Genomic DNA, 11,825 nt, shown 5'->3' on the forward strand with positions numbered 1-11,825 from the left:
CCTAAATGGCCCCCTCGAGGATTGAGCTCACAATGCTGGGTTTAGCAGACCAACCCTCAAACCACTGAGCTATCCCTCCCCCCATCAGTCCTTTCGCTGGGGTTGTTTTCATACACAGCTATTGATAGAAAATAATTCTTAAATAGGTAGTTTTCTTTGTTTTCTCAGCTCTGTGCAAACACACTGATGGGCTTTTCAAGCAAGAAGTCATTGGTTTCAGTTTATCCAAAGTTCACTTCCCTTGTAAGAGACAGGGGCAGGTGCTATGGGAGTACATATATAGGTGCACTGATAAACATTGTAATATTGACACAATCTTTTCAAACAGTCTCACAGACAAATACAAATGTTTTCCACTGTGTTGCATTTGCAAGAGTCTCTCTCTTAAATGTCAAGTATCAGAGGGGTAGCCGTGTTAGTCTGGATCTATAAAATGCGACAAAGAGTCCTGTGGCACCTTATAGTCTGACGAAGCTTATGCTCCAATACTTCTGTTAGTCTATAAGGTTCCACAGGATTCTTTGTCTCTCTTTAATGTGTTTAAGACAGCACAAAATCTCAAAACAGCCCTAAGCATATGCCGGGAGCACATGCAGAAAACCCCTATGCAGTTTACCTTGCTGTTTTAATGCATTAAAATACATCATTACATTTAACACAGACAATATGTATGAGGTAAGAATAGACACGCACAAAAACAAGTCACCATTTCAGTGAAAGTCAGAACTACCCATTATACGCTGCAATCGCACAAATACTTTGCAAAGTAAAATATTCCCCACTTATGGAGAAATGACGGGACTAAGCTGTAGCATTAAGCCGTAGTTCAGGGTCGGCAACCTCTGGCATGCAGCTCTCTAGGGTAAGCACCCTGGCAGGCCAGGCCACTTTGTTTACCTGCCACGTCTGCAGGTTCGGTCAATCGTGGATCCCACTGGCCACAGTTCACCGCTCCAGGCCAATGGGGGCTGTGGGAAGCGGTGCAGGACAAAGGATGTGCTGGCCGTGGCTTCCCGCCACCCCCATTGGCCTGAAGAGGCAAACCACAGCCAGTGGGAGCCACGATCGGCCGAACCTGTGGACGTGGCAGGTGAACAAGCTGGCCGGCCCACCAGGGTGCCTACCCCGGCAAGCTGCGTGCCAGAGGTTGCCAACCCCTGCCATAGCTCTACATTAAGGGTAGTACAGAGATGCACCAGCCTAGTAGAAGCTCCAGGAGACACTCTGGACTCTGCCAAGCTCCTGATGGCACAGCCACTGCGCTGCTCTTAAATGGCCTGGCTAGCCCAGCTAGCGATTGTGGAGAAGAAGCAGGGCCATGACCCTGACTCCTCCCCCCTCCGTTGCACAGGCTTATACCACAGTGTGGCACTAACCCTGTGAAGTCCTGATGGCAAAACCTGCCACCACACCAAGCTTCTACACAATGGAGTCAGTTGATGGTACAAGAGGAGGAGAACTCTGTGTGCATGATCTTCATCCCTTGCACACCAGAGCAAGGGCCCAGAATTCTGCCCCTGATTTGCATTTAAATAAGAATAATTCTTTTAGCCACATGCCTCCAAAAAAACTGATGAGATACTGCCAAACTTGTCTAATTTAATACTGTGATAGACGTGGCAATTTCTTGCACATCCTGGACAAACCTCACTGAATTCAATTAAACCCCACCAAAGTAAGTTTAAGTGTCTTAGGAGTTCATTATATTAAAAATGCAAAGGTTTCTCTGTTATGGTGGGATTGTATGTAACAGGTTTTCCTGTAGTTGTTCATGAGCATTTGGGGCCACACCAGTACCCTGAGAATACAACCCTTAGAAGACAGACAGACAGCAATGTGAATGAAGGAGGCACACATGACTAATTTAAACCCTATACAAGCTTCAAATGGCTATTTTAAAATAATGGGCCAGATGAGAAGGAACTCGTGGGATAAACAAAGTTAAGGGTCAGAGGGGGAGCCGTGTTAGTCTGGATCTGTAAAAGCAGCAGAGTCCGGTGGCACCTTATAGACTAACAGATATATTGGAGCATGAGCTTTCATGGGTGAATACCCACTTCGTCAGGTTATGGGGTTAAGGGGGTTCCTCAGGAAATACCTGGGTGGAGGGAATGCAAATTCCCCACCTCCAGACACAATCTTTGAAACTCCCCCCTCAGGAGGGGACCTGCTCATCACCTCTTACATCAAGACAAGATTAGAGGCCCAACTGTATAAAGGAAGGACTCACAGGTCTGAGCCAACGCGGTTATGAAGCCCGTAACCCCATAAAAACCCTTTGGTGGGGTTTGCTCACTGGCCAGAGCCCGAGTTGGAGTTGGGGTGATCTCTGATTGGCTTATTAGCAAGCATGTAGGTTCTGTTATTGCTTTGAATAAGGATAAAGGTACTTGCTGAGAAAGAGCCGTGTGGTTACTTAACTGATGTTGTTTGCAGCCTCTGAGGAAAGGCAATGCAGGCCTGCTGAGGCAATCTGATTTGCCATTCCCAGTGTAGGCAGGGGACCAGGCAGCCTGGGAACAGCCCAATCAGGACGGGGAGAGATGTGTGTGTCTCTACTCAAGAAAAGTGATGGCAGGGAAGCCAGAAGCCTAAGAGTGGGTTCAGCCCTTGCTGGCCCATAGAGGAGGAATATGAGTGTAGTTGCCCTGAACTGTGACAATTACTACATTGCCCGTAATCCCCTATTCCTAGAGAGCGACTCCTGGCTTTTCCTGTGGTTGTTCATGAGCATTTGGGGCCACCCCAGTACCTTGAGAATACAACACTTTGAAGAAAACCAGAAATGTGAATGAAGCCCTAGTACACCAAGAATTTGTGCTGGAACAATCTACCTGGGAGGCAACAAAAGCCTAAGGTGAAGGACCCTCAAAGGGGCAACCCCAAAGGGCACCCTAAATACATCACAACCTTTCCAACAAAGCTACTAAAGCACCCCAAGGTGCAATCAGCGCAGGGCAGGTCCATGCGGCACACCTGCTCCCAAACCACCCTCCTACCTGCCACAGTACAGAACCAGAGACCTAGACACTCTCTTACCTTGGGGCACGTGTCCCTGCTGCTTAGCATCTCCTCAGGATCCAGGGGACACAGAACAAGCCAGCAGCATCTACCTCCTGCTGGGGGACACCATTTTGGTATGATGGGAGCATGGGCCTGGCCAGTGGTACAGATTTATAGCTTCATACAGCACCACATGGTGGCAGGAAGGCAGTACTACACCCTCCCACTGAAGGGCAGAAAGTTTCAAATACAGGCTGATGGGTGTTGAGTTTCTCTATATCTGCCTTGTTTTCTTGCCAGGTATCTCCATGGGTGGCTGCTGTTAGTATCTCCTGGCTTCCTGCAAGGTAGTGGGGGCTAAAGCACACACACACACACACACAAAGCTATTAAAACATGTGAAAGTGGAAGAAACTGACAGGCTGTATCCATAAGGAGGTGGAACCAGGAGCCCACAAAATGGGTCTCCAGGACCTAAGGAAGACAGCAGAAGTAGCTAAGCAAAAACTGGGTGTCTTTCAAGGGGTTATTATTACCTGAGCTGGCAAAAGGGGTGCGGGGGTGGCATGGTTTAGTCAATCCACTTTAGCATGGCACTTTAATAAAAACATACCTTTAAAATATCAAAAGTAGCAATCTGAGCTTTTTTCAAGCGGCAACCATCTGGTCTGTAGCAGGAGTGTTTCCAAGGTCTTTGGTGCAGGGAGTCTGCATTGTGTCAGAACTGTCATGACCTGTGCTCCTTAGGATAGCCACAGCATAGTAATAATATAATTAATTCCTAACACCTGCCATGTTCGCCTTATGTCCCATGCAGCCTTCCATGTGTGCCTCCTGGCTGCAGACCCCCTCAGGCCTGTACTGGAGTGCTCATTCCATGCATGCCTTAGAATATACACAGCCATAAGCAACAAGATTGCAAAATTCTCTCTTTGAATCCACTGCTGTGTTGTGCTTGATTACTAGACTGTTATTTATTTTGTTCAGACCATATCAGGAAGGCACAGATATCCAGCTGAACACAAACACCATTTTAGAAACCCAGAATCAGCAATAAGTGTCACAGGTGTTCCTGCAAAATGTGTTTTAAAATTTAAAGAAATTGCCAGGAAAAACATCTGATTAAGCTGAGGTCAAAGTTGTGGCCACTCATATTTTCCAGGAAGTCCAGAAACACTGACCTATATAGATGGCCCTCTCTCAGTATGGCCAACGCTTGTGATTTTATAATATTTGGTGACTTTCTTAGAGCTCAGCTGCTGAAATCCAGTTATTAATTGAGAATCTCACCCCTCATTTTTTCTTTAAAGGTAAATTTCTAGACATCATGATTGCAGAAAAAAGTTTTAAAACATGAAGGCTAAACATTCCGATACCAGAAAGCAAATAAAAACCCCAAGATTAATTTTAAATTTTTATTATTTAATTTTCAGATTTTCTACATCTCAATATTTAAGACAGTCTGATGGGCCTGATTTGTTAATGCTTCAGGTTGGCAATACTGCTCTGTAGCCCAATGTTACATGAAAAACTCCACAACATTCCAACGTTCCAACTTTCTAATCACACAAAACCAAACACCCTTGCCCTGCCCCTTCTCTGAGGCCCCACCCCACTCACTCCATCCCCCCTCCCTCCGTTGTTCGCTCTCCCCCACCTTCACTCACTTGCTCATTTTCACCGGGCTGGGGAGGGTCCCTTTTCGACCGGGTGTTCAGGTTGAAAACCGGACACCTGGCAACCCTATGGCTCTGGGCCTTGCAGTGCACCCCACTTATGCAAGACTGTTTCTTAGGCCCCAGTCCTTCAGACACTTGCTCATGTGCTTAACTTTACACACATCAGTTCTCCCATTAAAATCAATGTGACTAGTCCTGTCTCTCTAATGACTGAACTATCAAGCCATCCAGGTATTTCTATGGACCACATCACTATATAACATCTGAGCTCCCATACGTAAAGTTGTGTGCATAAGGGTTCGCAGGACCATGAGGTCTCAGTATTGAAACATCAGGGGTTCAGACACGTCATGGGAATTTTTATTTCCTAGGTGCCCGAGATACATTAGATCATCTAGTTTGAACTCCTGTATAATACAGACCTTATGTTTTCATCCAGTTACTTCTGTACTGAGCCCAAAAACTTATATTTTCCAGCAAGGAATCCAGCTTTGGAAAAATATTTATAATGGCTTTAACTAGTATTTTAAAAACAAACAAACTTGGACAAATTGCTCATAGGCATAGGCTTTTAAAAACATGGTTTTGCAGATTTTAAATTAACACGGTTTCTTTAAGATCTGCACAGTTTGTTATGAATGATCAGGTTGTAGCTGTTAGAGTTCAAGGCAGTGGAGCTTTTTTAAGCAAAGTAAATAAACTGCTAAAGTACACAGTATAAATCCCAAATATATTAATCTTTTACCTGTTCCCTTCATTTTCTTACACCTGGTAAATGACCTGCAGGCATTTAGGTATTTATAGCTAACTGCTATTAGATAGCAATCGAAATGCATTTCAAACCTTTTGGAATTGATGGGAATAAAAATGTAAGTAAAATGATTTTAAAAAAAATAAACCCAGTACCCTAAACTAAAGTCCATTAACAAAGGCCATACAAAATTACCACACCGTTAGACCAGCCCTTAGTCTCAGCTTATGAAGGCGCATGTTCAGGAGTGCTACAAATCAGAGTTTAACAGGAGTGCAAAGGAAAGCAAAACACTGCCGACGTAGTTCCTGTGGTGGGTGCTAGAGCGTGGAACCCTCTCACATCCATTTCAGTCCATCGTGCCCTTCCTCCCCACCCATCTCTCCCACTTTTGAACAACATCTTTAGAACTTTTCTTCCTTTTAAAATTCTGATTATGGCTGGTCCTGCATTTGTTCCCTTCCTCCTCAAAAATTTCCCACAGTTCCCTACAGCTATTTTTAGGTCTCCCCAACATTGATTTGATTTCTCTGACTTTTTTTTAGAGGATGGTCTTTTTTTTTTTAATGTTTCTTGAAGTGTCCTTCTACTCTGGAAATCCCCTCAGTCACCATAGCTCCTTCTACTCCCTGAGTGTATGAGAAATCAGATCCGCTTAAAATAATAACAAAAAATATACTTTTACAACTTTTTTAATCCTGTTAGCTCTGCAGAACTACAAGGTGATGGGAGTGTGATCTGGAGTCTGTTCTGGCTCATGCATCAGTAGCAGACTGGTTAGCTAAGTGTAAGACTTAGTGTAAGACTTTCTACACTAAGAGTGCTTTGCCAGTATAGCTATAGTGGTGTACTGTACTGGACAAGCACCCCAGTATGGACACAATTTGTACCAATAAAACTGCCCTACCAAGAAAAATAAGCTATAATGACAAAAGTGCAGTATTGAGGATATAACTGTGTGTATATTCGGCTCACAACACTAGGATCTTCACAGACATAGAAAACGCTGGAGTGTAGACCTGGCCTTAGACATTCACACCTCTTAACTTCACACACAGGAATAGTCCTAGTGAGGTCAAGGGAACTGCTCACACACTTAAATGTAAGCATATATAAGTCTTTGCAGCTCAGAATAAGTTTCAAGATGGGGGTTGAAAAGGAGTCACTGAGGGCAGAATCTGAAGGCAATGAGATTGCTCAGGCATTAAGAGCAAAATTTAAAAACAAAATGTGGTTACACAGGTAAAAACTAAAGGCAGAATTTGGCCTGAAGAATCTGTATTACTGAGGATGAGGTAAGAACAATGTTAGTGTGACTCAGAGCCCAGAGTGGGCTTCTCAAGCTCCTGGTTAGGAGTAACGCCAGAGTTGAATTTGTTCTTTGAGGTTGCAGACCACCCCAAGTGCCTGGACAGATGTTTACAAGCTATGTAAATAAAATTATTATTTTCTCATTGTTATTTTCATGAGCACTAAGTTCTCCCCAAGATTATTCTACAAGCAGAACATTAACATAAACTTGTAGTGACCCATAGTGTCTTGATGAGAATGTACTGAGACTTTAAAGGGCTGCTGCAGCTAAACACAGTAACCCAAATCATCAGCCAAGCCACACTTATGTTCAAAACAGTTTGGGGGAAGAGAGGCAGGGTAAGAAGATTCTAAAGCTACCTTTACCCTGACTCAAGAACCAAAACAGTTCCCGATGTAACTTAGAGCCACCTCAGAGCTGCTTTAATTTGAGCCAGCTAGTGTGATCTCATAGGGACAACTTCTCCAACCAAGGCTCAACCAGATTCCATTGTATTCCAGCCCCCGAAACACCTCCTGCATGGAGGGTGGATGAGCAGCTTGAACCTGCCTGAACTTGGGCCAAGTAGATTAGGCCAGTAACTACATTTGCTAATGATTATTGTTTATGGTTATTCAGAATGAGAGAATCAGATCAGTTAAAATAAGAATCAAGCTGCATGTTCTCTCACTGATTCATAAAATTGATGGGAGGGGCTATTGCTCTCTCTTATAATTCATGTGACCATGTAATAGGGACTTGCACAAGTCCCAACAGCTCTCCGCATCTGAAACCTCTCCCTTACCACCCATATGGGCCTACTTACAGAGTGTGGTATTACTCAGGGGCAGCTCCAGGCCCCAGCACGCCAAGCGTGTGCTTGGGGCGGGATGCCGCGGGTGGGGGGGGCGCTCTGCCGGTCGCTGGGAGGGCGGCAGGCAGCCAGCCTTCGGCGGCATGCCTGCGGAGGGTCCACTGGTCCCGCGGTTTCGGTGGAGCTGCGGAACCAGCGGACCCTCCGCAGGCATACCTGCGGGCGGTCCACCGGAGCCGCGGGACCGGTGACCGGCAGAGCGCCCCCCGCGACATGCCGCCGTGCTTGGGGCAGCGAAATGTCTAGAGCCGCCCCTGGTATTACTCAGAATAAGACTGGCAGAATCAAGACCTGAATGAAGTCCAAATGTCGTTTAAAAAACACCTCTCGCTTCTGTGGTTGTTGTCAGCTTGATACGTACGTGCACAGCTGGTGTCCTTCCATTCCTTCTCACAGGTAGAGATTGGGGGATATCAGCTCCGGAAGGACAGATAGTTCTAAGAATACACCTCATGGGCATAAAGAGGCTGGCAAGCCCTTCTTCCCCACTTCATCCTGCTCCAGAGGACCGGCACAACATCTATGCACTTCTTGAGCCCACTTCAGGCCCTCCTATTATAACCCAGAGAGCGTATTTAACAATATTTTATTTATCAGGAATGCAAGAAACCTACAGGTCTACACCCTGTAAGACATTAGCTTACGTAATTAGCATGAGGCTGTGGGGTCCCTGAGTCAGTAGAGCATGGAGTGGAGAGAGTGTGGGTTGGGGGGGGGGGGACCAGACATTGAACTTAATGAACTTATGTTGTTAAAAATGCAAAAGCAGTCGCACTAACCGCAAACTAGGATATTTAAAGATATTTAAAGATAGGAGCAGCTGTGTGATACTGACTGAAGTGAGCAGCAGCTGGCAGCCTGGTGCTGGGCCCTTGCTTGCACAAGTGTGAATGCCACTGAAACTTATGTCCTTACTTACAGACAGAGAGATAGAAAGCATAGATACAAACCCAACAAGATTCAAACAAACGCAACAGCAAATGAGAGGGGGAGGGATTTTATTTTAATAACAATGACAAAATTTTTTTAAAGTTAAAGTGTGAGCAATTTATCAATGCTATATATACACAATACCAAAGATGGAGTGTATTATTGCAGATGATTTGATTAGCTAAGAGCTAAAAATTCTGCTGTATGCATGCAACCACTAGAGATGAGCAAGCAAAAGACAGATGCAAAAAAAGTTTTTTTTTATTTACAAGAATGAAGAAGCAGGCATAGGCTTATGTGGAATTATTATTAATATTATTACCATAATGCTGCTAGTATGTAAAATACCAGCATTCTAAGGGCATAGCTTAGTTTGGCAAACAGAACTTTTTTCAGTTTACAGTTCCTGCACACCATCTGGGGCTCAGTGCCTTGGGATCTTTTCCCTGTTGCATTGTGGGATGCCAGGAATGAGCTTGGGGAATTATGGGATCTTGGGGTCATATTTTCACAATTTCCTTTCCAACATCCCATATGTTTTTGCCATCCCATAAATTTTGTGCCATTTTTTTAAATCCCCAAGGGCCTCACACCACTTTTTCTCTCTGCCACCTCATGGTCAGAAACATGGATCCTGCATAGATCAGAGTCCTCGTGTCTGTTTTAGAGACAGGTCACACAATTCTTCTGTATTTCCATAACCTCAATGACTACTTCTACACAGCAGCTGGAAGTGCAATAAGGGTGAGATGGGACATGTTGAGGTGGATGAATGCGTGATGCAGACATTGTCTGAAAACCTCAGGGTGTTATAGCATTCATTGACCAGATGCGTAAGGTTTCTCCATTAATGAACCAAACCACACTATAGGCCTGACCTGGTAATCCATTCAAAGTCCCTTCAATAGGTCTTTTGGGTGTATACAGTAAATAGTATCAGGAAACTTATAGGTAAGTAAATATATCTGAAATTATTAACATCCTTTGAATTACAAAATATGTCAAACATGAAAACTGTTTCTGACACATTCAAATCTGTATTTTTTATATTTTAAAGTTCACCACCAAAATAAATGACATATGCTAACAGTTTAGAGCAGTGCTTCTCAACCAGGTTTATACGTACCTCTGGGGGCATGCAGAGATCTTCCAGGGGGTATGTCGACTCATCTAGATATTTGCCTAATTTTACAACAGGCTACATAAAAAGCACTAGCAAACTCAGTACAAACTACAATTTCATACAGACAATGACTTGTTTTACTGCTCTCTATATTAGATAATGTAATACACTGTACTACACACAAGTCTGATGTCATTTACTGATGTGTGTAAGCACATTAATGACGTTGAAGTTGTCATGGTATGTATGTAGTTGTGTTTTTAAAATGGATAGATTTATAAAATGAGGAGCGGGAAGCGGCAGTAATGACAACAGTGAACATTGTAAGAAATTGAAAATGACTGAAAAAAAAATCCATTGTCAGTTCTGAGAGAAATATATTGCTTTTGGATTCACATCTCGTTGTGTTTCCTTTGCAGAGAAACTCTATTAAATAACACTATGAAGACGGCACATTTGCAACAACATTTGAAGACAAACCCCACCCTGTGCATGTGGGTAAGCCAGTAGAAGTTTTTTCAAAGAAAGCTTTCTGAGTTCCAGACTTCCCAGCTTAAAATGAAAACAGCTTCAACTACTACAAAAGCACTTGAAGCTTCATATGTAGATCATTTGGCCCACTTGCCATCTGAGTTCAAGTCTTATTTCCCCAACATTCAACACAACTCAGCTCAACTCGACTGGGTATGAAACCCATTCATTTTGTCAGATGTTAGCAGCGATAACCTCTCTGCCACTTAGCATGAAAATCTTGAGCTGGCCTCAGACCGTGGTCTGCAAATGAATTTAAAGACTCCACACTAACGCAGTTCTGGTGTTTAGTACAGAAAGCATACACTGACCTTGGGAACCATGCTTTGGATGTCTGTTACCTTTTGGGTCAACATTTCTTTGTGACGTCTCATTTTTTTCTATGACTGGCATCAAGACAAAGAGACTCAATGTGGGGAAAAACCTAATTGTTGCTGTAGCTTCACTGCCTCCCAGAATGACAAGGCTCACGAGTGAAAAACAAGCTCAAGTATCACACTGAAATGTAAGTACAATATTTATATTCCAATTGATTTATTTTATATAGTGAGAATGTAAGCAATGTTTCAGTAATAGTGTGCTATGACTCTTTTGTATTTTTATGTCTGATTTTGTAAGCAAGTCATTTTTAAGTGAGCTGAAACTTGGGGTACACAAGACAAATCAGACTCCTGAAAGGGGTACAGTAGTCTGGAAAAGTTGAGAACCACTGGCTTAGTATATGGATTTTTTATGATTAAGGGTCTATGACCTTTACTCATACTAAATACCATACTCTGCACTGTTTCAGAGGGGTAGCCGTGTTAGTCTGGATCTGTAAAAGCGGCAGAGTCCTGTGGCACCTTATAGACTAACAGACGTATTGGAGCATGAGCTTTCGTGGATGAATACCCACTTCATCGGATGCATGTCATCCAAGGAAGTGGGTATTCACCCACGAAAGCTCATGCTTCAATGTGTCTGTTAGTCTATAAGGTGCCACAGGACTCTTTGTACTCTGCACTGTCACTGGGTGAAATTTCTGGCCTGTGTTATGCAAGAGGTCAGATTAGATGATGACAATTGTCCTGTATGGATTTAAAATCTATACAGCTATACATAATCCCCTTTTCTTCAATGGGACTGCTGCAGAGGAACGTGCGTAAAGGCAGCAGAATCCAGTTCAGAAGATTTATTTTTATTTAGTAAAGCTATTTGTCTTTAAGTACTCTGAAAGCATCATGCATTGGCACATGCACTTCTAAAATGCACATTTAACAACCACTTTTCCTGTCAAAACACCACCTTCTGCTCCAGAAATTTAACATGATAAAAACTAGTTACCTGATACATGTGCTAGAGCTGCTGTGTGTGTTTATGATAATCTACATCTGAAGTACACACCTGCCATTTTCTATCTTTCTGGGAGTTTCCTTTTGAAGAAAAGCCTCAAGGATAAGTCGGGTTATAAAAGCACACACAAAGTTTGTTTAGCAATTCCTGGGGACTCCAGGTAGAGCATTGAACAGTAAGTCACTTTTAATCTTATTTAGTAAAAGCTGCTGCTGAGACACTGTCATTGTGTGGTACAATTACAGATTTATAATGAGAAAAAGCAATCGATACAAAGCTTTGCCTATCACATGGATTAGCCAATCTAAGCT

At 43.4% G+C, this 11,825-nt stretch overlaps 1 pseudogene; it reads right to left on the bottom strand.

Moving 5' to 3' along the window:
- Positions 1–3,138, bottom strand: part of LOC120409363 — a 91,887-nt pseudogene extending 88,749 nt beyond the window's left edge.
- Between the last annotated feature and the right edge of the window lie 8,687 nt (positions 3,139–11,825).

The sequence above is a fragment of the Mauremys reevesii genome, linkage group 7 (assembly GCF_016161935.1).
Source record: "Mauremys reevesii isolate NIE-2019 linkage group 7, ASM1616193v1, whole genome shotgun sequence".
NCBI lineage: Eukaryota > Metazoa > Chordata > Testudines > Geoemydidae > Mauremys > Mauremys reevesii.